This window comes from Siphateles boraxobius, unplaced genomic scaffold, assembly GCF_051911475.1.
Source record: "Siphateles boraxobius isolate OS27281-9 unplaced genomic scaffold, OSU_SipBor_1 119, whole genome shotgun sequence".
Taxonomy (NCBI): domain Eukaryota; kingdom Metazoa; phylum Chordata; class Actinopteri; order Cypriniformes; family Leuciscidae; genus Siphateles; species Siphateles boraxobius.
The window spans coordinates 1086701-1109961 of record NW_027508721.1 but is presented as its reverse complement, the minus strand read 5'-3'; the positions used below and the strand labels follow the sequence as shown (position 1 = coordinate 1109961).

General features: G+C 43.0%; 2 long non-coding RNA genes across 2 annotated transcripts; one reads left to right on the top strand and one right to left on the bottom strand.

Annotated features, from left to right (window-relative positions):
• Window positions 1-1916: 1916 nt before the first annotated feature.
• On the bottom strand, window positions 1917-22249 carry LOC143711499 (uncharacterized). Its single transcript, XR_013194860.1, has 3 exons — window positions 22107-22249; window positions 5007-5178; window positions 1917-2193 (listed from the first exon to the last, which is right to left on the bottom strand). It is a non-coding gene; the product is annotated as an uncharacterized LOC143711499 (long non-coding RNA).
• On the top strand, window positions 11040-11663 carry LOC143711497 (uncharacterized). Its single transcript, XR_013194859.1, has 3 exons — window positions 11040-11116; window positions 11304-11498; window positions 11570-11663. It is a non-coding gene; the product is annotated as an uncharacterized LOC143711497 (long non-coding RNA).
• Window positions 22250-23261: the final 1012 nt, after the last annotated feature.

Below are 23261 nucleotides of genomic sequence, written 5' to 3'. Positions count from 1 at the left end.
TGTGTCTTATCCACTGCGCCATCACCACCCCAAACTGTAGGTCAATTAAATTCTAAAAGGTAAAAATAACATTACATTATTTTCCTCACTTAATTGTGCTCTAGCGTTTAACTACAGCGAATCAGGAATGATAAATATATGTAGGCTATATGTTCTTTTGTCTATACATTTCCATAATTTAACATCAACACAATGTGGGCCCCTCCCCCCCATGTCACTAAAGTGACACACACACACACACACACACACACACACACACACACACACACACACACACACACACACACACACACACACACACACACACACACACACACACACACACACACACACACACACACATTCATTAACGAGTGAAGTCCAACTGTCCAGAAAGAGGAAGGCATTCCGAGAGAACAGATGGAGATAATTCCCAGCTGAGCATCTATCAAGCGCGCGCACGCACGCGCACACACACACACACACACACACACACACACACACACACACACACACACACACACACACCCTTGTCTGTCTAATTCAGATGCACATGCACTGATTTTATATTCTCGTTCTCCATTTTGGATCAATATACAGGTTATATAATAAAGCATTAATAGGCGTGTTCATTTTGATTTTACAAAGTGTCTGTAAAATCCATGCTGATATCAGAGTGTAATCTTTTGAAATCATTTGAACTTCTTTGATATCTGCAATACAGCCTTCACATTGCATGTGTTCAATACTTCATGCTCTCAGCTAGAATTTCAAATCTCAACAAGAATCATTGAATTTGGTCAGATCTGGAACAAGACAAACAAATGGAAAAAAGCAAATCTCAGACTTACGAATAAAAAATCTCTCTCCATTGTCTTTATTTGCTCTTGGTAATATTAACCACTAACTCCCCAGTTCTGATTATGATTTAATGATTGTAATAAATTCTGTCTGAGTACAACAAATAAAGTAATCAAATGGGTTGAATATGGTGGAGGAGGTGTAGTGTGTTTTCTTTTTCATCTTGAATCTTTTTTTTGTTGTTGTTATTCTGTATTGGAAAGACCTCGTAATTTTGTGGTTTGCTATTTGAGAATAACACATTTGTTGGAATGACTACTTGTATGTATTCAGGCCTGTTTTAAATTACAGAAAGCCATTTTATTTAACAGTAAATCAAATAGTGCATAATTTAAAAAGAAACTGATTTATTGTACACACTTATTTTGTTAATAGGAACATTTAGACGTGCCCATGCATTGTGTAAGTCCATTCCTAATTTTGAAGTCTCTCGTCTGACAATAACTGTGCTTGCTTTGAAGTCAGACAAAGTCATCTGATTCATCTCAGTCTTGTTAAACACACTGCTGACTCTCTGCAACAACATATTCTCTAATTGCTCATATGAGTCCCTGAGGCAAAGAGCTCTTAGGGTGGTGGCAACCATACCCCGATAGCAACCATGGCTAAAGGTCTATGTGTATGTGAGGGGGAGGTAAGGACAGCTTCATTGTTCCACTGACAGGCACATTCATTATCATAAAGGATTGTGTCTATGTAACATTCACTTGTTGAATAGTCCAAAAATAAGATTGCAACAACCATACAGTCCAATATGCAATATGCATACAGCCCAACCTGATCTCATGAGAAAACGTAACTATTTTACATAGTGGCGTTTTAATAAGAATTTGAACAGAAATGTTAGGTTTTAAGAATAAACACAAGCATGAAGGTCCACCCCTAGCCCCACCCCTGAACCTAACCATCAGTGGGGCGTAAGCAGATTGTACAAAGCGTACAAATGAGCTCAGAACTCAATCCTCCCTGTCTTTCAACTTGTTTCATTCTGCTCTATATACTGTCCTTTAAAGCCCAGAAATTACATTACGGAAAAAAACAGTTACGGCATAATAAGGATTTTGGTGTTAATTTTGTTCTTTCTATGGATGTGATGGATTTGGAGACCAGTTTAGTGCATCGTTGATATAGAACGACTAGGAGTCATTGAGGATGGTATAAGCTTAGACATGCGGCCATCAAGACATGAGCAGAGAAGTTTAACTGGTGATGGTTCCTGATTCCTGTCATAAACTGGCTTGAGGGTTGAAGAAGCCAGTTGTACAGTGATGTTGAGGTTGACTGATGTGTTTGCTGGGATTACAAGATGATCTCTCTCCTGAATGTGGTGTTTTTGCATCCAGGTCGAGATGCCTGAAAGGCAGAGATTATTGATTATTACCAGGGTGGAAAAAAGCCATGCACCTTCATGACTTTGCAAAATGAGGTCTAGATATAAGAGTATAGGAAAACTTTGAAGGCATCAGTCTCCACAAGAAGAGAGAAAAGGAGGACGGTTGACAGTTTCTGACTTTTTCAGTGAAAAAGTGGCAAGGTCATCAGCAGTGAGAGCAGTGGTGAGAGGAGGAGAGAGAAGAATGTTGTGAATAGTGTTGCTGATCTTGTTGCAATAGAAAGTGACAGCAAAAGAGGATAGGAAAGATTGATACCTGCACAGCTCATTTGACTTCTTCTCAGTAGCCATGAGTTGGGTGTGGTGGTCATGAAGATTATCAGACTAGAATTGTTCAAGTGAGGAGAGGTGGGTATGGATGGAAGGGGCTGGGGAAGGACATTCTCAGAACTAGTAGTGCTTGTGTGAAATATAACCAACTCAAATTTGGTTAATTTTGTTGTGTTAAAAAATGGAAAACTAAATGTATACAAAATTAAAGCTGCAAGCAGCATTTAGCGGTGTTCAAGCAGTTAAGGCATTTAAGATTTTTAACCACACAGGCATCAAAAGACATTAAGTTTTATGTAGCAAGCATTTAACCACTGACATCATAGATGGAATAGACCATGTTTTAGCATGATTTACCATGATATACCACATTTTAGTGTGGTTTTTCATGATTTACCATGTTCCAGTATGATTTACCATGAATATAGCATGATTTACCATAGTTTACCATGATATCTCAAGTTCTAGTATGATTCACTATGATTTACCCTCTTCTAGCATGGTTTACCACAATATAACACATTGTTCTGCACTAAAGCAAACCAGTTTTTCCATTTTAACTCCTTTATGCAAGCTTACACACACACAAACAAAATCATTATGAAAATATATTTGAATGGTATTTCATACATGTCTTTGCAAACTATTAATCAGATTATTCAGAATTTATTCAGAAACATAGGACTACACACACATTCTGTTGTAGATACAGAGATTTGAACTATGTCTCATTCAGGATTCACATTTGTCAATGTGACAGAATTGTCAATAGTGATACTTCAATAGATGAAATTTGACTTAATGTGATTGTAAATGTTAAAAATAGTAATTTTATAAAGTCTAAATAGTAATTTTGTCACACTACTCAAGTATAATTCATATTTTAAACAGCAGGGGGCAGTAAAATACTACTTATTGGCTTAATATGCCATTATATTCATTTAATTTTCTCCTTTTTAACTGTTATAGAGGCAAATTTTGTCCGATCTGTCTGAAATTTTTCATGATTACTTGGAGTCATATGGCACATGTTCTGACTTGTTTTTAGGAAGATCTGAGCATTCATTAAAGAGATATAGGCTTTTGGGGACACTAGGTCATGGCTACATTGTGAAGTGACCCTATTATAGCCATCCAAACGAAGTTGTTCAACTTTTTCTGATAATTATTGATCTAGAGAGTCCAGATAATTGTACTGCACTGGTTTTGAACATTATGATATGAACATTACATGATAATAAATGGAAAACACCATTTACAGCAAATACAGGCAATTTACCATAGGAAATACATTGTTTCAAAGCTTTTTAACAGTTATAGCGCCACCTATGGTCCGATCTCCATAAAATTTGGCATGCTTTTTAAGGATGTTATGTCACATATGCTCACTAATTTTTGTGAAGTTCTGAGTTTTCGTATAGGATTTATAGGCTTTTGACTATATTTTGCCACACCCATTTTATAAATGACCCTGTTATAGCCAATCAAATGCCAAATTTCAACTTTTTTTTGATAATTATTGATCTAGAGAGTCCAGAGAATTGTCCTAGACTGGTCTGGTTCCGATCGGGCGAAAAACCAGGGACTAGTTCGCAAAAGTAGGTTTTGGACAAAATCCGACATAACTTTTTTTCTTTTTGCTTAAATCGAGATCGGAGATATACATATTGTCCGTCTTGAGCCAAGGATCACAGTGGTGTAAAAAGCTTGAGGCTTTTGGACCAACGGTCTATGAGTTATGAGCAATTTAGTACTTTTGGTTGCTGTAGCGCCACCTATGGGCCAATCGGGGTCATACTCTGATAGGTTCTCCCCAAAAGTGTGGCCTACCATCTGGCCGAGTTTCAAGTCTCTAGGCCTTACGGTTTGGGCTGCACGATGCGTTTTAGTTTTTTTTTTTTTTTTCAAATAGCAATTACAATAGGTTTTCAGCACTTCGTGCTTGAACACCTAATAAAATTTTGTGTTTTCTTAGATTCTGTTGCATAATATGGCATTGTATTTGATTCATTGACGGAAAAGGACATCCTTCGTGCTGTTTATTAGTATTTAGTCATTTAATTTATGTAAAGTTTTTGTGTTATTTTGTCATTTATTCGGAAACAGAGGTTCATTGACTTGACATTGAACAGGACAGGTTGTATCCCTTTATTTTTTGTTGTATTGTACATTTTATGGATGATATGGATGTGATATGTATGAGCTTTTTCATTGTTTGTCAGTGTATGCATGCATGTGCATATTCCCCTGTTTAATTCAGTAATTTAATTCAGACTCATAAAATAATAATAAATATATACATTTGAATACTTTTTGTACTATTTAAAATGTGGATACGCAGCAAACCATTTGCCCTGCCAAGAGAAGGGTATACAGGTGGACAAAAAGAAATAGACATTTACACTGTGAAAGGAAGAATGAGTGTTATAACATGCAATAATTCAAAATCAAAAACAGAGTATACTGGAGTGAGGGAGCAATGGAAAAGATACTATGTCATTACCTTACATGCATTCTTACATTAATAATTTTTTTCGATCTCCTCATCCACTCACTCTCTGTGAAATTCATATAGAGCCCCACGGTTTGTCTGATATCTTCACAGATAAAAACAGATTCTCCCTCTGGACGGGTTCTTTTGATCTCCAGTTCCCTTATCTCCTTGGTAACCACATCTGCAGCATTAAAATGTCTCTTTACAGTTGCCCTAGTGTGGTTTACAATAAACTGCCCCTATTATGCCATTTTAAAGGCTCCTAATATTGTTTTGGAGGTCTCATATAACAGGTTTACATGCATCAAATGTAAAAAAAAATGTAAAAAAAAAATAATAATAAAAAAATCATAATATATACTAAACATCATCACATTTTTCAGTGATTCTCAAATGACTCGACGGATGAATCAGGGGCTGTTTAAACTTTACACGATTTCAACTAAAAACGTAAGACTTCTTATGCGTTTTGGCCATTCAATTACAAGACAACTGCGTTTTGGGAGCCTGAAATGCAAACTGAAAACGGTCTCCGTGTAAACAACAAAAACTGGAATTTCTGTAAGTCAAGCACATGCATATTACGTGTTCAATCTATAGGGTTTCTTCACCATCTAATGGCTTGGCAGCAGCATACAGTGTTTTTAGTCGTTTTCGCAGATGTGTGTGAATGATTATAAATAATGAGGATTTTGATAATGGTTTGGGCCAGTGCTTTAAGTGGGCCGGTAAGGCGCCCACTTAAAGCAAAATAATTAAAGTAAAATAATTTATTTTATGTACATTTTGTTCAAAATTTTTTCAATACCCTTTTGCACATTTTATTTATGTTCATTAGCTCTTTCTACAGTAGCTCTTTCTAGGGTTATTTTTTCCAATAACCTTTTGCACATTTTATTTAAGTTCAGTAGCTCTTTCTACAGTAGCTCTTTCTAAGGTTATTTTTTCCAATACCCTTTTGCACATTTTATTTATGTTCATTAGCTCTTTCTACAGTAGCTCTTTCTAGGGTTATTTTTTCCAATAACCTTTTGCACATTTTATTTAAGTTCAGTAGCTCTTTCTACAGTAGCTCTTTCTAAGGTTATTTTTTCCAATAACCTTTTGCACATTTTATTTAAGTTCAGTAGCTCTTTCTACAGTAGCTCTTTCTAAGGTTATTTTTTCCAATACCCTTTTGCACATTTTATTTATGTTCATTAGCTCTTTCTACAGTAGCTCTTTCTAGGGTTATTTTTTCCAATAACCTTTTGCACATTTTATTTAAGTTCAGTAGCTCTTTCTACAGTAGCTCTTTCTAAGGTTATTTTTTCCAATACCCTTTTGCACATTTTATTTAAGTTCAGTAGCTCATTCTACTGTAGCTCTTTCTAAGGGTATTTTTTCCAATACCCTTTTGCACATTTTATTTATGTTCAGTAGCTCTTTCTAGCTCAAGCAGATCCATAAACTAATAAAAGGATTTATTATTTTTAATAAGGTCGTCTGTTGACTGCTGTATATAAAAGTCAGCAAAAAATAAAAAAATAAAAAAATAAAAAAATAGAGTAGCGGCACCTCTTTTGGGCCACTTAAAGCACTGGTTTGGACAATGTTGATGTTTTGACAATGGTGTCGGCTTTATGAGGAAAACTCAAGGGGAAAACGTTTCCGTTTTAAGCATAACGTTGACGTATAAACCAGAGCCGTTTTTCAACGTACATATCTTCAGTCTCAAATCCTTCCTTTTCCGAGAGCCTACTCTGCTTTGATTGGCCAGACGGCCCAGTCTGTTGTGATTGGTCTACCGCGTACAGCGCGTGCCTGAACCTAAATGCTCATTACCATAATTGAATTTCAGCTCAGCGAATTTCACCTTATCAAATTCAATCCGAGCGCGAGTCCGATGATGAAACATTAGAAGAACTAGTTATTCAATCCAAACCTCCATCGTAAGGATAACTTGAGCAGGATACGCTACACAGTTTGAGGTACATCAAGATGTTGCAATTGTAATTCCTCACCATCAACATAAACAAGAGTGTTCATCAACAAATTGATGTGTATATTTCTAATTTATTACGGTGCACTAGCAGGAATTGTATCAATAACGACTCGGTTACTAACGTAACCTCGGTTCCCTGAGAGGAGGGAACGAGTATTGCGTAAGTAGCTTACGCTATGGGAAAACTCCTTTTCTCTAGAATATTGAAGTCTTTAGGCTTGTTCGACTTGAACCGGCGCTGCACAGACCGATCGGTTGATGACATCAAAGTACCGCGAGAGCGATTAGAGAGCAGACGGCTCCTTATGCTTTTGAATCGCTCTCGCGGTACTTTGATGTCATCAACCGATCGGTCTGCGCAGCGCCGGTTCAAGTCGAACAAGCCTTTTATGTAAAACGCATTGCAGCTGCACAGCAGACAGCAATGAGCGAAGGAGCTCGGTCATTGGCTGTGCTGCGGCAACTTGCTCGAACCAATGACGGGGCGACTCTGAATGCGCGACCAATGAGCGCGCCTCGTGCTCGCGCGCATCAGAGCCCGCCAAGATGGGCGTGGCCAAGAGCTATATATTGGGCGCCCCGTCATGAGGGTTCTTTACCTGCGTGAAGTTGGCCCCCCACCCAACGCAAAACGTCGTCAAACTATACTCAATCGTTTGTGCTCCGTTTGTGCTTGTTTGTGCTGTAAAAAGTTTCGTTTGTGCTGTTTCGGTTTTTTAGATATTAAAAGAATATTTTTAGGTCATTCTGAGGTCACTCAGCCCCCCACATGCTCCAAATTCACCCAAAATAGGCTCGTTCGTTTGTGCTGGTTTGTGCTGCGTTGGGTTTTAAAATATCGGAAAATTGAATTATAGACGATGACGTCACCAGCCCCCCACATGCTCCAAATTCACCCAAAATAGACGCAATCGTTTGTGCTCCGTTTGTGCTGGTTTGTGCTGTAAAAAGTTTCGTTTGAGCTGCTTCAGTTTTTTAGATATTAAAATAATATTAGGTGGTCATTTTGAGGTCACTCAGCCCCCCACATGCTCCAAATTCACCCAAAATAGTCTCGTTCGTTTGTGCTTCGTTTGTGCTGGTTTGTGCCGGTAAAATTTTCGTTTGTGCTGTGTCAGGTTTTAAAATATTAGACGTTCAATTATTGTTGATGACGTCACCAGCCCCCTCACATGCTCCAAATTCACCCAAAATAGTCTCGTTCGTTTGTGCTCCGTTTGGGCGAGACACTGAATGACAGAGAATTATAGACAGTGCACCAGCCCACTTTTTTTTAACAGTAGGCTAGTTAAAGTAACAAGGTAAGACCTAAAGAATCGGCAAACCAAATCACAATATTCACTTAGGTTATGTTATCCTGTGCGTTTTCAACTTTTAACGAACACTGCGGATACAGGATGTGGATGCAACTTCAAGGTTAGTGTTTTTACTTACTGTATGTTGTGTTTTGTTTATAACATATATGAAAATTGTCACAAATACACGCACCATAATCTGTTTGCTGTGTTTATGTGTGTAAAGGCCTATTGGCTATGGCGTCAAAAGTTTGGATTCTTCTTTTTTATGTCTCTTAAGCTCACTTTTTTGATGAAACATATATATTATTACAATTTAAAGTAGCTATTTTCGGTTTTAATATAATTACAATGTCATTTAGACTGATGTAAAAGCTGAATTTTATGTATCATTAGACCTACTCCAGTTTTCGATATCACATGATTCTTTAGAAATCATAGTAAAATGTTGATTGTATGCTCAATTATTATTCGTGCATGCTCAGTTAAGAAAGGTTCTTAATTTTGATCAATGTTGATCAACTTTTTATTAATTTATTACTTCCTTGCTATATAAAAGTATTATTTTATATCACTTAACCAAAATCTTTGAATTGTTGTCATTGGTTTTCAGAAGAAGAAAAGAACAACAATAAGCAGCACAACTGTTTTCTGAAGGATCATGTGACACTGAACTAATGATGCTAAAATTCAGCTTTGATTACAGGAATAAATTACACTTTACTATATATTCACATATAAACCTGCAGTATTACATTGGAATAATATTTCACAATATTACTGTATTTTTGATAAAATAAATATAGCCTTAGTGAGCATAAGGGAACATTAAACTTTGAGAAACATTAAAAAATAAACCTTTTAAATCTTTTGACTAGGCTGCTGTCTGTGTATTTATGTGTCTGTGTGTATATCATTTAATTACTACTATTATTATTATTATGTATGAGGAAACTCATTACTCAATTAAGTCAAAATGATTTAACTTTTGAAATTTAATTATTTACTATCGAACATCCATTAACAAAAAAACAAAAAAACTTTAAAAACTTAAACTTAAAAACACTTAATACTGACAAGTTTAAATCTGTCTTCAAACCAAAGATACCACACAAAATAATAGACTTGAGTGCAAACTTCCATAAAATAGCACAGGAGTAGGAAAACAAGGGTATGTGGCATAAAAAGTTCAACCAAAATAATTTAACTTGTGAAATTAAATATAAATAGTGCAATCAGTCTTTTGTGTATAATACAGCATGTGGGCATATTTTGTTTTTATCTGACGCTGCTGTCACTCCACTTCTCAGGTCATCATACATCTCCCAGACACATGGAGACCTCCTGCAGTAGGCCACATAATGCCCAAGAGCATCCTGGGTTAAGCCTCCTCTAAAAGCAATGACTGCCCGTAGAGTAAATCTCTTTCCCTGGAGCATCAGATTGGAGGGAAATTCACTCAAAGGAAATTCTGTGGAGTTGCTTCCCAGGTCAGTGTCAATCCACATAAGTTCTCCCAAACTGTAACTGTGTGAAACTTTCCCTGCACAGAGCACTTTTTCTGAGGTATCTGTCTTGATTGCAGAGGGACACTGTGACAGACTTTGGATCGGCCTGAGGCAGGGGGACTCCGGAAGGTCAAGGCCTTCTTCCACTGCGGTCTGAAGATGAGCCATGCCAGAAGCCTGCAGTACAGCAACAGAAGTACAAACAAATGCAATTTCCCTTGTGACTTGTTTGCTGAGACCACAATACTGTGAGGAGCACTGTTTTGTTAATGAAACACAAGTGCGTTTTGTCATTGACTTTTCAATGATAGTGGAGATGTGGCATTGTGCATCGATTTGGAGAGCACCCGACTTCAGTCGGACAGCTTTGAATATTTCGCTCAGCTGTTCTGCCCTCTGTATGTAGGCCTGTGCATTCAGACCCTTTGTGGTGATGGATTTCACTAGCTGGAGGAGGTTGTTGGAATCCTCATTGCAAACAATATTTTCAAAAGTGACACTATCACAGTAAGCACAACATAAGCATTGACAAAAAGCATCAAATGCACATGTGTTAAGCACAGATATTCTTGATTTCCTGAGTTTAACAGGCTGTTGATTGTTTCCATTTTTCAACAGGTCCACTTTTAGTCTTTTCCCTCTCACAGATGGATCTGCATGGAGCCATTCAGGACAAGGAGAGAGGTATGAACTCCTCTTCCTCTTTTTGGGTGGAACCGCTAAGCCTCTCCAGTTTTCAACAGCTTCTTCATCTGCTGGATGGATGTTTGTGACGGTGTCAGACTTCCCAGAGCAGGAAGCATCCATCTCTGGCCTTCCATCTATCCTGCAGGTTGCGGTGGGTAGTGGATTGACTCCTGTGTCGATCACTGTCGCAACAGCCTCATCCTCTTCACCTTTTTCCACACTCTTTTGTTTTGCAGAAAAAATACGCATGTTGCCTTCAATGAAGGACAGATGTCGAGCAATGAATCGATCCACTCGAATAGGCAAGTGTTCATGCTTGAAAAGGCCGCGTTTGATGTTTTTGAACTCAGCTTCGACATTGGCTGAACTTGCGGTGATGTTGGAGCTCCGGAAGTGAGGGATCATTACCCCTGTCCAGAGAGGTAAGTAATTTGCAAGCCAGATTATATTTGGAATAATCTCAGGGAGGAAGTGCATATTGTCATGATCACCATTAGATGTGGCAAGTGATCTGCTCTCCTCACATATGTCTGTTACCCACTGCCGCAGGTCTGTCTGTGTTTGGTCACATGGATCCACTTCTTCCAGGTCCGCACCCTCTACATCTGGAATGATGACACGCTCTTCTGCAATTCGGGCTTTTAGGTATTTCTTGCACCTTTCAGAAATGAGGGGGGCTCCAGAGCTGTCACTACCCTCTGTTTCGCTGAGAGCCACAATAGTAATGCATCTTAGTAGCTCTCTTGCATCGTCCATGGATTGTGACATGAGAAGCTGAGCTATTGACCTAACAAAGAAATCTTTAATGCGATGTGTTTTTTTTTTCAAGCAGTCCCACCGGCAGATCATCTTGATGCAGTGTGCAACATCAACCCGCACGAAACAAGGTGGGACTTTTGCTGACTGTCTACCGAGTAAGACACCACAACACTCATTGATGTAGGTCTTAAGATCAGGATGAGAAGTAAAAGCCTTGACCAAAGCTCCGAGCAAAGCCAGAGAAAAGTCACTCACAACCTCTTTTGGAGTAGGTGCACCTGCGCGTATCCATTCTGTCAGCCAATGTGTTATGGCATTAACATCATGTCTCTCTGACAGCATTTGCACCACTGGGACACTTGAGCTCTCACCCCCTGCCACAACACCCTGATATAGGAATATATGGCCAGACTTGCCATTTGGTCTCTGTAGTTTCCTCACCACTGAGCCAGTTGCATCAAAACTCACAGTCGGGTTAGTAGATGTCTTTGATAATGTCTTGTACATATACATTTGTGTTTGACTCCAATAGTGACAGAAAAACTTGTCTAGTCCAATGTCTTTAATGCTACCACTGTGAGGTGCACTGTATTTTAGCATCTGCAATGACAGAATAGGATCCTTGTCGCTTAATTCTAAATCATTTCTCTCTTGCTTTGCTTTGCGCAGGGTGGCCAAATTAGGCAGATGACTTGGCTCAGGATCTCCAAAATCCATCAGCTTTGTTGCCTCTGATGCCCTCCATACATGGGGTTCCTTTCTACCCTCACACAGTTCTTTGGATATCTGCACACGCAAGTTACCAGACATCGCACGTTTGGAACAGCCAGTGTGCAGGGAGTCATCAGTGTTTTTAAGTGAACACCTGAACTTCATTTTGCTGTTTATTTCAGGCTTTTTGTCACATTTTATGTGAATGTGGCCACGACACTCCTTACAGCTGCCTCTGATTACAATAAATTTGTCTGTGACTGATGGATAGACCTTGGCTCTTTTAAAAGCAAATGTGCAGGGGCATTTCACTTCTTGCCAAATGTGATGATTTATCACATGCGTCCAGATACCAGGCTTCAAAATTGTGTATTCCCTTTTTTTTGTTTTAGAGAACTTGTTTTTGTATGTTACTGTTTCAGGCATAAATTCAATCCATTTCTGAAATGGAACTTCAAAATCAAAATTGCAGCAATCTTTTGGACTGGAGGAAAGGGACCCTGGCTCAAAATCAGTGTCATCACTACTGCCACTTGTTTCATGATCACTTTCATGAGTAAACCCTAAAGCAGTCCAGATATTGTGTCTGTTTAATTTAACAAAAGTGTATAGTGCCTTTGCAGTGATCTTGTTGTCTAGCTGTTTACTAAGCTCTGTCCAGATGCTCTGATTAGGAGTAGCTATGTTGCCATTTTGGACTATGGCCTCTTTTGATGAACACAGGACTGTGAAAATGGAATCCCTGTCGACTGCTGGTTTCTTGGGCATCTGGCATAAGCACAACATAATTACCCTCAATTATCCTGACTCCAAAAAATATCATGTACAGCATAAATTTGTTTTAATATATTACTGTATTGGTCTGAATATAAGAATAATAGGATAATATAATATAGTAAGGATAATGTAGATGGATAATATACCTTATATTAGGACCAATATGGTATGTTGACACCTAGATTGTCAGTATTGAACCGAAAACTCATTGCTAACACTAATATCACTAATTTAGCTATGAAATGTTAAATACAGTTGCACATGTGACCCATGGTCGTTTTTTAATACTAAAAGGCACATTTCTGCAATTGTAATCAGCATTTCATAGCTAAATTAGTAACATAAGTGTTATTAATGAGGTTTCTGTTCAATAACAAGTAACAAGCTCTCTTGAATGCTGTACAATTATTCTTGAAGCTACTAATATTGTAACTGACAGTTTTAAAACAATGTATACTTACATTGGCCAGAAATTTGGATTAGTAACGACTTTTGTAGTTTGATTTATATCGACCTTTTCTCCACCAACTCTACAGCATTTTACACAAGAGCATTCTTGAACAGAAGTGTCACTTGCCCCTAGTGGTGGCAGTGAAGTGTAGCAGATGAGACTCGTAAAAATAAAATACAATCAGAAGAGACTGAAGTGAAGATAATTGTTTATTGAACAAATTATGTAATGACAGAACGTCTTCGTCAATTCTACTTTAAAAGTGTGCTCACCTCGAGGATAGTTTTGCTGTTCTCTTGGCCTCTTGGGGGCTTAGTGACCTCAGAATGACCACCTAATATTATTTTAATATCTAAAAAACTGAAGCAGCTCAAACGAAACCTTTTACAGCACAAACCAGCACAAACGAACGAGACTATTTTGGGTGAATTTGGAGCATGTGGGGGGCTGGTGACGTCATCAACAATAATTGAACGTCTAATATTTTAAAACCTGACACAGCACAAACGAAAATTTTACCGGCACAAACCAGCACAAACGAAGCACAAACGAACGAGACTATTTTGGGTGAATTTGGAGCATGTGGGGGGCTGAGTGACCTCAAAATGACCACCTAATATTATTTTAATATCTAAAAAACTGAAGCAGCTCAAACGAAACTTTTTACAGCACAAACCAGCACAAACGGAGCACAAACAATTGCGTCTATTTTGGGTGAATTTGGAGCATGTGGGGGGCTGGTGACGTCATCGTCTATAATTCAATTTTCCGATATTTTAAAACCCAACGCAGCACAAACGAAAATTGTACCGGCACAAACCAGCACAAACGAAGCACAAACGAACGAGCCTATTTTGGGTGAATTTGGAGCATGTGGGGGGCTGAGTGACCTCAGAATGACCTAAAAATATTCTTTTAATATCTAAAAAACCGAAACAGCACAAACGAAACTTTTTACAGCACAAACCAGCACAAACGGAGCACAAACGATTGAGTATAGTTTGACGACGTTTTGCGTTGGGTGGGGGGCCAACTTCACGCAGGTGAGTTACCTGGGTTAAAACATCTGAAGCGAACTAACCAAGCACAAGCACGGCAGCTTACGCAATACTCGTTCCCTCCTCTCAGGGAACCGAGGTTACGTTAGTAACCGAGTCGTTCCCTTTCGAGAGGTCTCTCCTATTGCGTAAGTAGCTTACGCTATGGGAACACCATGCAAAACGCCGTGCGTGCTGAACTTCGCCTTATGATAGCCAGAGGCAGGTGCCTGAGCTAAAAAGCAAAGGTATCATCCAACTAGCCGGCAGTGGCGAGCTTTATAGTGGGGAAAAAGTAAAGAGCGGCTAGAAGGCGCTCAGTGTGACACAAGCACATACATAATCTAGATACGAACTCATAGTTCTACTAGCATCATGCTGATAGTACATTGGAATGCAATGTCGGGACCTGTAGGTTGTAAAACCTGATAAATGTGGACGGTGAGGCCCAGCCTGCCGCCGCACAAATATCCTCGATCAGTATCCCGCTCGACCACGCCCAGGAAGAAGCCACACTCGTGATGGAGTGTGCTTTGACTCCCCAGGGACATTGAAGTCCCTTGGCTTCATATGCCAGAGCTATAGCCTCAACTTTCCAGTGAGAGATTCTCTGCTTTGAAACGGCGGAACCCTTCGTACGGCCGCCAAAGCATACAAACAGTTGTTCTGTCTGTCTGAATAGGGCAGAACGCTCCAAATACACTCTGAGAGCCCTAACGGGGCAGAGTAGGTTAGCGTCGTGTTCGTCTGCTGGAGACGATAGCGCAGTTAGGGAGATAACCTGTGCTCTGAAGGGAGTGGTGAGCACTTTAGCAATATAACCATGTTTTGGCCTAAGGACGACCCTGCAGGCAGGCAGCGCTTGCCGAAAGCGCGTGAAGATCGCCCACTCTCTTGACCGAGGCGAGTGCCAGCAAGAGCGCAGTTTTGAGCGAGAGCTGCTTAAGGTGCACGGTTCGGAGTGGTTCGAACGGGGGCCCTTTAAGAGCGTCTAGGACAGTAGCTAGGTCCCAGATCGGCACTGAGGGGGGGCGTGAAGGGTTCATCCTCCTAGCGCCCCTTAGGAAACGAATAATTAGGTCGTTTCTTCCCAATGGACGTTCCATCACAGGGTCGTGTGACGCTGTGATGGCCGCCACATATACTTTGAGTGTGGAGGGGGAGCGGCCCGCCTCCAGAAGCCCTTGTAGAAAAGCGAGTACGTTCGTAATCTCGCATGTTTCAGGGTTCAGGCCCTCGGCGTTACACCAGTCACTGAACACTTTTCATTTCTGGGCATATAAGCGTCTCGTGGAGGGCGCCCGCGCCTCAGCGATTGTTTTTAGCGCTCCACTCATGAGGTTCCTGGGAACCCCGTTGAGGGGCCATGCATGAAGGGCCCACAGATCAGGGCGGGGATGAAATATCATCCCGCTGGCCTGACTTAGGAGGTCTGGCCTCAGTGGAATCGGCCGTGGTGCAGATTGTATTTGCATCAATTCTGGAAACCATGCTTGGTTCTTCCAGAGTGGGGCTATCAGGAGCACTGCGTTTTTCTCCTCTTTGACCCGACTGATGACCTGTGGCAGCATCGCGATCGGGGGAAAAGCATATAAGGGGCGGCTCGGCCAGCTCTGGGCGAGCGCGTCCGTGCTTTTCGTGAAGAAAAGACAGCAGTGTGCATTCTCCTTGGAGGCGAAGAGGTCTACCTCCGCCTCGCCAAAGATTTTCCATAACCACTGAATCGTCAGCGGGTTGAGAGCCCATTCTCCTGGGAGAATCTTGTCTCTGGATAGCATGTCTGCCCCTTGGTTCAGCGCGCCTGGCACATGCGCTTCTCTCAGCGAGCGCAAGTTGTGCTGGGACCATAAGATGAGTCTCCTGGCCATTGAATGCATGGAGCTCGACCTGAGTCCACCCTGGCGATTTATGTACGACACTACCGTCATGTTGTCCGTTCGGACCAGGACGTGTTCGTTTTTTAGATGTGGAAGCAGGGCTCTGAGACCGCTTTCATATCCAGACAGTTTATGTGCAGGCGCTTCTCCGGGTTTGACCAAAAGCCGGAGACAGGTCTGCCCTCGTAAAGGGTCCCCCAACCTATTTTGGAGGCATCTGTTGTGATCATCTTTCTCCTTGTGTTCACACCCAGACTCACGCCTGACTGGTACCAGTCAGCGGCTTTCCAGTGCGTCAGGGCTTTTATACAGCCGTGGTTCGCTCTGATTAAAAGGTGGCCCGAACGCCACGCGTGAGCAGGGACGCGGCTCTTGAGCCAGCGTTGGAGAGGACGCATATGCAACAATCCTAGCTGGAGTACGGCCGATGCTGAAGCCATGAGACCCAGCATCCTCTGAAACCGCTTGACGGGGGCGCACGCGCCCGCCCTGAATGATGTTGCAAGGCGCCGGATGGTGAGTGCGCGCTCTGATGAGAGACGAGCTGTCATTTGCATCGAGTCTAGAACTATTCCCAGGAAAGAAATCTTCTGGCTGGGAGATAGTATACTTTTTGCAAAATTGATTCTTAGACCAAGGCATTCTAGATGGCTGATAATCCAAGATCTGTGTGTTATTAACTGACTCTCTGATTGTGCTAGGACCAGCCAATCGTCGAGATAATTCAGTATTCGCACTCCCCTTCGTCTCAAGGGGGAAAGTGCTGCATCCATACATTTCGTGAATGTACGGGGAGCCAGGGACAGGCCGAACGAAAGTACTGTGTACTGGTAAGACTGTCCCTCGAAAGCGAATCTCAGAAAAGGCCTGTGATGAGGCGCTATTGGAATGTGAAAGTAAGCATCTTTCAGATCCACTGAGAGAAACCAATCTCCTGGGCGTACTTGCGCGAGGATATGTTTGGTTGTTAACATTCTGAACGAGCGAATCATTAGTGCTTTGTTCAGGTGTCTGAGATCTAGGATGGGGCGGAGACCGCCATCATTTTTCAGGATGAGAAAATAGCGGCTGTAAAAACCTGCCCCGCTCATAGAGGGGGAAACAGTTTCCACAGCGCCCTTTTCTATTAATTTGCGCACCTCGGTGCGTAGAACATGCGAACACTCCTTTCTCACTTTCGTCTCGACCACAGTCGTAAAACGTGGTGGTCTGCGAGCGAACTGGAGCGAGTATCCATGCTTTATTATATTCAACACCCATTTCGGCATATCTGGAATGTTTTCCCATGCCGCAGCGTGTACAGATATGGGCTGAATACAGGCTAGGGGCGGGCCGCTGTGACGTAGGGACCCGGCCAGCGAATCGTCTGAGCTCGTAGCTCTCAGAGGCGCGGGAGTGCGGTGAGCAGCTGAGTGAATGGGCGCGTGTGTGATTACAACAGCGCGCGCTATGTCTGTAAGACTCGCAGCCTGAGCTGGGGTTGTGTTTGACACTGTAGGGACAGTGTTTATAAGTGGGGGTGCATAGACAGTGGTAGGCACACGCGTCACTTTTATAATGTTTCCCGCTTTTACTGGGGATGAATTCATAACTGTGTGAACGGTGCTTGTGTGTAGTGGTGCGTACATGACCGTATGCACGTGATCTACATTCATGGGGCGTGCAGCATGAGCTGGGAATGAATTTGGCACTGTTTTGTATCTGGGAATGCACACTTTGTGGATATGTGAACCCTTAGTGACACAGGCAGAAAAATACTATTTTTGTGTTTTCTGTGTAAAAACGGCGTTTGTTTGCAGGTGAGCGAGGTCTGTGACTGGCCCATTGACTGCTGTACAGACATTTCCAGCCGCCTGTGCGGGGACTGGGTAATGTTTGAGATTTTGCAGAGAGAGTGGTTCGGCTTTTGCGAGACACGCACCCTCTCTACTCATTCCTGTGGCTAGGAAGGCTTTCGAGGGTCAGGGTTCAGCACAATCTTGGGCCGAGGACCCCGTCGCTCAGGAGGCGGCTTGCGGTTGTGGGAGCGCGAGCGGCGTCGTGCGTCAGTCTGAGACGCGGGCTGAGAGGGGGTGGGGGCTGCTCTAGCCCGCTGCGGCTGTGGTGGCCTCTGTCTGCTCTGCGATGAGCTGGAGCGTTTAGGCAGGAAATGGCGCATAGCTTCATAGCTTGTGAAGCGTTCTGGGCCTCAGTGAAGCGTTCGGCGAAACCTTTAACTGCCGGTCCAAACAGCCCGCTGGTGGAGATAGGCGCGTCGAGAAACGGGGCCTTATCCGCGTCCTTCATCTCCGTCAGAGTCAGCCACAAATGGCGCTCGAGAACAGTCAAATTAGCCATGGCGCGGCCAATAGACTGGGCGGTGGCCTTCGTGGCTCGCAGGGCTATGTCAGTCGCGCTGCGTAGGTCCTTGAAGGCTTCGGGTTCGGGGCCAGACTCGACCAGGGAGCGGAGAAGCTTGGCTTGGAACACTTGAAGTACCGCCATTGAGTGAAGCGCTGACGCAGCTTGGCCGGCGGCGGTGTAAGCACGACCAGCGAGAGCCGAAGTAGTGCGGCAGGGCTTCGAGGGGTGAGAAGCCTTGGCTTTCCATCCGGTGGTGGAGGGCGGGCAGAGATGATTGGCCACGGCCTCCTTGAGGGGCGGCGTTCCCTCGTAGCCTCTTTCCTTCGCGCCGTCCACAGAGGAGAGCGACGAAGAAAAAGAAGGCTTCAGACGCGCAGAGTTGGGGGCTTTCCATGACTTGGTGAGTTCGTTGTGAACTTCCGGGAAGAAAGGAGAAGGCCTTTGCCGAGGGGCCTGCTGGCGCCCCTGCAGAAACCACTCGTCCAGTCGGCTTCGGGTTGGTTCTTCGGGAGAAGACCAATCGAGCCTGAGGTCCTCCACGGCCTTCGAGAGGATGCGGACAATCTCTGTATCCATAGAGGAGCCCCCACTCGTGTTAGTTAGCGTCGACGGGGCGGGGTCGAAAGTGGAGCCCGGCCAGTCGTCAGATGCAGCGTCGATGGACAAAGAGTCATCTACTCCCCCGTCGTCCTCGGACGCGCCGAAAGTCACAAGGCCCACCGCTCTGCTAGAGGGGTGTGGGTCCGGCTGAGTGAACTGAACCGGCGGTGGGGAAGACAAGAGTGGCGGTGAAGCACGCGCAGATTTGCTTGGCGTGACGTCACTGAGCTCAGGTCAGGAAGCCTCTGTGAACAGAGGGGTGTCGGCGATGGGCTCGCTCGCGGCGAAGCGAGCCCGCAGTGCGGAGAGACCCAGGTCGTCACATTCCGGGCATCCGCCCTTGGTCAAAGCAGCTTCTGCGTGGTCCCAGCCCAGGCAGCGAGCGCAGATGATGTGACGATCCCCGTCTGGAAGAAGGTCTCTGCACGACCCGCAGGAAGGCATTTGAAACAACGCCTCAGAAAATTGCTCTTTTACAAATGTCGCGGGGCGAACAGATGTAAATACTTGCGTGTAGCGCGCCGGATGGTTCAGTAGGATGGCGTTCGAAGGCGGCTGAAGATGCCAACGTCATCGTAGCAATCCCGCTAGTATGCTTTTCCACGGCGACGAAGGCTTTCAATAATCCGGAGGATCCAGCGAAGAAGGTGTTCGCTGAAGGAGATTAAATCTAAAGAACTCTCATGACGGGGCGCCCAATATATAGCTCTTGGCCACGCCCATCTTGGCGGGCTCTGACGCGCGCGGGCGCGAGGCGCGCTCATTGGTCGCGCATTCAGAGTCGCCCCGTCATTGGTTCGAGCAAGTCGCAGCACAGCCAATGACCGAGCTCCTTCGCTCATTGCTGTCTGCTGTGCAGCTGCAATGCGTTTTACATAAAGACTTCAATATTCTCGAGAAAAGGAGTTTTCCCATAGCGTAAGCTACTTACGCAGTAGGAGAGACCTCTCGAAAGGGAACAGTGCGTGCATTAGCGAGCACTAACATGAATGACCGATATCACAAATTTTACTCAATCCTTTATATTTACTCAAAGAAGTAAAAACGACAGGCAATCTACACTGATATGGCGCTTTTCCACTGCATGGTACGGTTTGGTTCGGTACGGCATGCTATTGGCGCTTTTCCACTGCATGGTACGGCTCGGTACACCCAGTACGGTTCGGCTCCCTTTGATTTTCCACTGCGTGGTACGACTCGGCTCGGCACGGCTCGGTTCGCTCAAAGTGGGTGGGATTATGACTGATCGTTATCCGCTCCTCTGGAACCAACAAGAGGAACGTCTGCACTTCTAGTCCACTGACCATGATTCAGCCATTTATTTTTTGGAAGTTTTTTTTCTTCAAGCAAGTAGTTTTAAAACAGGTGCTACAGCGGTGACTGTTACTGGCTATTTAAATCTAGCAGGTTTGATGTCTCGCAAATACAATGACGCTGGTAGTGACGATTCTGTCTGTCTGACCAATCAGAGATCTGCAGTGTTTTCACGTCACATTTTAGTATCGGTATGGTACGCTTGGAACCTCAACAGAGGTGGTACCATTTAAAGCGAGCCGAAACGAACCGTACCGTACCATGCAGTGGAAAAGCGCCACAAGTGACCGTACCGAGCCGAGCCGTACCGTACCCTGCAGTTGAAAAGCGTCAAAGCGTGCCGTACCGAACCGAACCGTACGGTACCATGCAGTGGAAAAGCGCAATTTGACGCTTTTTCAATGCATGGTACGGTACGGCTCGGCTCGGTACGGTTCACTTGTGGCGCTTTTCCACAGCATTGTACGGTACGGTTCGGCTCGCTTTAAATGGTACCACCTCTGTTGAGGTTCCAAGCGTACCGTAAACACTGTAGATCTCTGATTGGTCAGACAGACAGAATCGTCACTACCAGCGTCATTGTATTTGCGAGACATCAAACCCGCTAGATTTAAATAGCCATTAACCAAGGGGGTAATCCATCAGCCGGAAGTTGAAGCCTCGCGGGAGCCGCGATTGTAGCAGAACTTCACCTGCTGTTAGCATTCCATTGACTCCCATTCATTTTGGCGTCACTTTGACAGCGAATAACTTAACATCTGAGATGTCCAAAGACTTCATTTGTCCATTATTTATTTCTAAATAAACACGACAATATATAAAAGGCTCCATTACTTTGTATCTTACGTTATGGCCCCGTAGAAGCCGTTTTTGTTAAAAACAGGCTAACGATTGCGTCATAACCATGTGACTTTATGTCGCACAATAGAGACATTACCGTATAGACAGGAGGAGAAGCTCGCAGGCAATCTTTTACTGTCCATGAGGCAATCGGGGGGACATAGAGGCATAAAGTCAAGGGAGAAGCCCATAGATAGAGAGTCCATAAACAACGGGACAAAATATTCAACAACGTTTTCGAGGAATTAGGTGATTCAGAATGTTTTGCCACCGCTACTAGATGATGTACAACCGTCAGACTGTCGTCACGCTCAGTTTGAGCCTGCACAGTCGCTCAGCCATCAGGAAGGAATTGCAATAATCGGGCTTCAGTCTTCTCCGTTGAAATCAATGGGGTCGCTGTGTCCATTTATTTTACTGTCTATGCCAGTAACAGCCACCGCTGTAGCACCTGTTTTAAAACTACTTGCTTGAAGAAAAAAAACTTCCAAAAAAGAAATGGCTGAATCATGGTCAGTGGACTAGAAGTGCAGACGTTCCTCTTGTTGGTTGCCGAGGAGCGGATAAACTAATGATCAGTCATAATCCCACCCACTTTGAAGCGGTACTAACTGCAGTGGAAAAGCAACCGAGCTAAAGCGAACCGAGCCGTGCCGTGCCGCGCCGCGCCGAGTCGTACCACGCAGTGGAAAAGCAAAGCGAGCCGAACCGTGCCGCGCCGAGCCGTACCATGCAGTGGAAAAGCAAAGCGAGCCGAACCGTGCCGCGCCGAGCCGTACCATGCAGTGGAAAAGCGTTTAAGGTAATAGTGGCCCACTGCTGCTTAGCAGAAGTATTTCAGTAAGACAGTATTAACGCGAGTTATAGTACTATATATTTTGAACACTTAGTAGAAAATATACACATCTATAATTATTCATACTTACAGGTTGTGATTCTTAAGAGCAAGCTGGTCCAAATAAAGTGGGTACTGACCCATCTTTCAAGAGCAAGCATTTTACGAATTCCGCTTTGAACTCTGAGATTTGAGAAGCAGCTGTCAGTAAAATGACGTATGTGGGTTCGTGGGTGGACAACACACAACATAGGCGGGCATTATAAAAGACTATTATAGACTTTACAAGTTTGCAGGATGTTTACATTCAAAAACAGCTAAATTTACACACTGCATGAAAGGGAATGTTTGAAAAACCATAACAGGGGCACTTTAAGGTACTGGGGAATGGAAAAAGTGGCCTAGATATTCAAACCAGTCATTTTCTTGATGCATTTAAGAAGAAAGATGGGGTGAACAAAAGAAGAGAGAAAATAAAGGGACAAGGGGGATTTGGAGATGAGATCCAAAGAGCAAAACCGAATAAACAAAACATGTTTGATATGAAACACAATCCTTTCTGAGGAATTTGTGAAATAACTCTCTCTTCTTGTGTTATGATTTAACTAATACAATAATAATACAATTAATTACTCTCAAATTAGCTAATGATCTGTATTCCTACTGTTGAGTTTTAATAGTAGTACCTGAACCATAGCTGTAATGACAATCTTAAGTATGCCAAATTATACAGACAGACCCTTGTATCTGTAATAAATATTCATGTGACTTGACATAGGTTGTACTGATTTGAATATAACCAGAGAATAAAGTGGTGAGGATGCATAAATGTATGAACAGTATGTTTATGTGTGGGTGTTTGAGTAAAAGATTCCAACCAAGGAGAATTGAACAATCTTTTTTTTTAACATGCTAAATCAATATTTAACAAATAATTTAATTAAAATGTGGTACCAATTGCCATATACTGTCATCTTAAATGGAGAATACAAGGTGCAAGTAACAACAGTTTATTGGTAAATAAAGTGTAGGGCAAAGTCCAAACAGTTTGGTGCAGTTTGGTGTTTGGTCCCTGCGTCACTCAGACTAACCGTTCGAAATCCAGCATGAAGCAATAACCTCCAGATGAGCAGTAATCCCAGGGCAGAACAAAAGGAAATAGAATCCAACGGTGGCAAGGTGAACAGGAATCAGGCCAGGACACCGGGAACTTTCACAACATTCTGACAACGCAAGACATGAAACA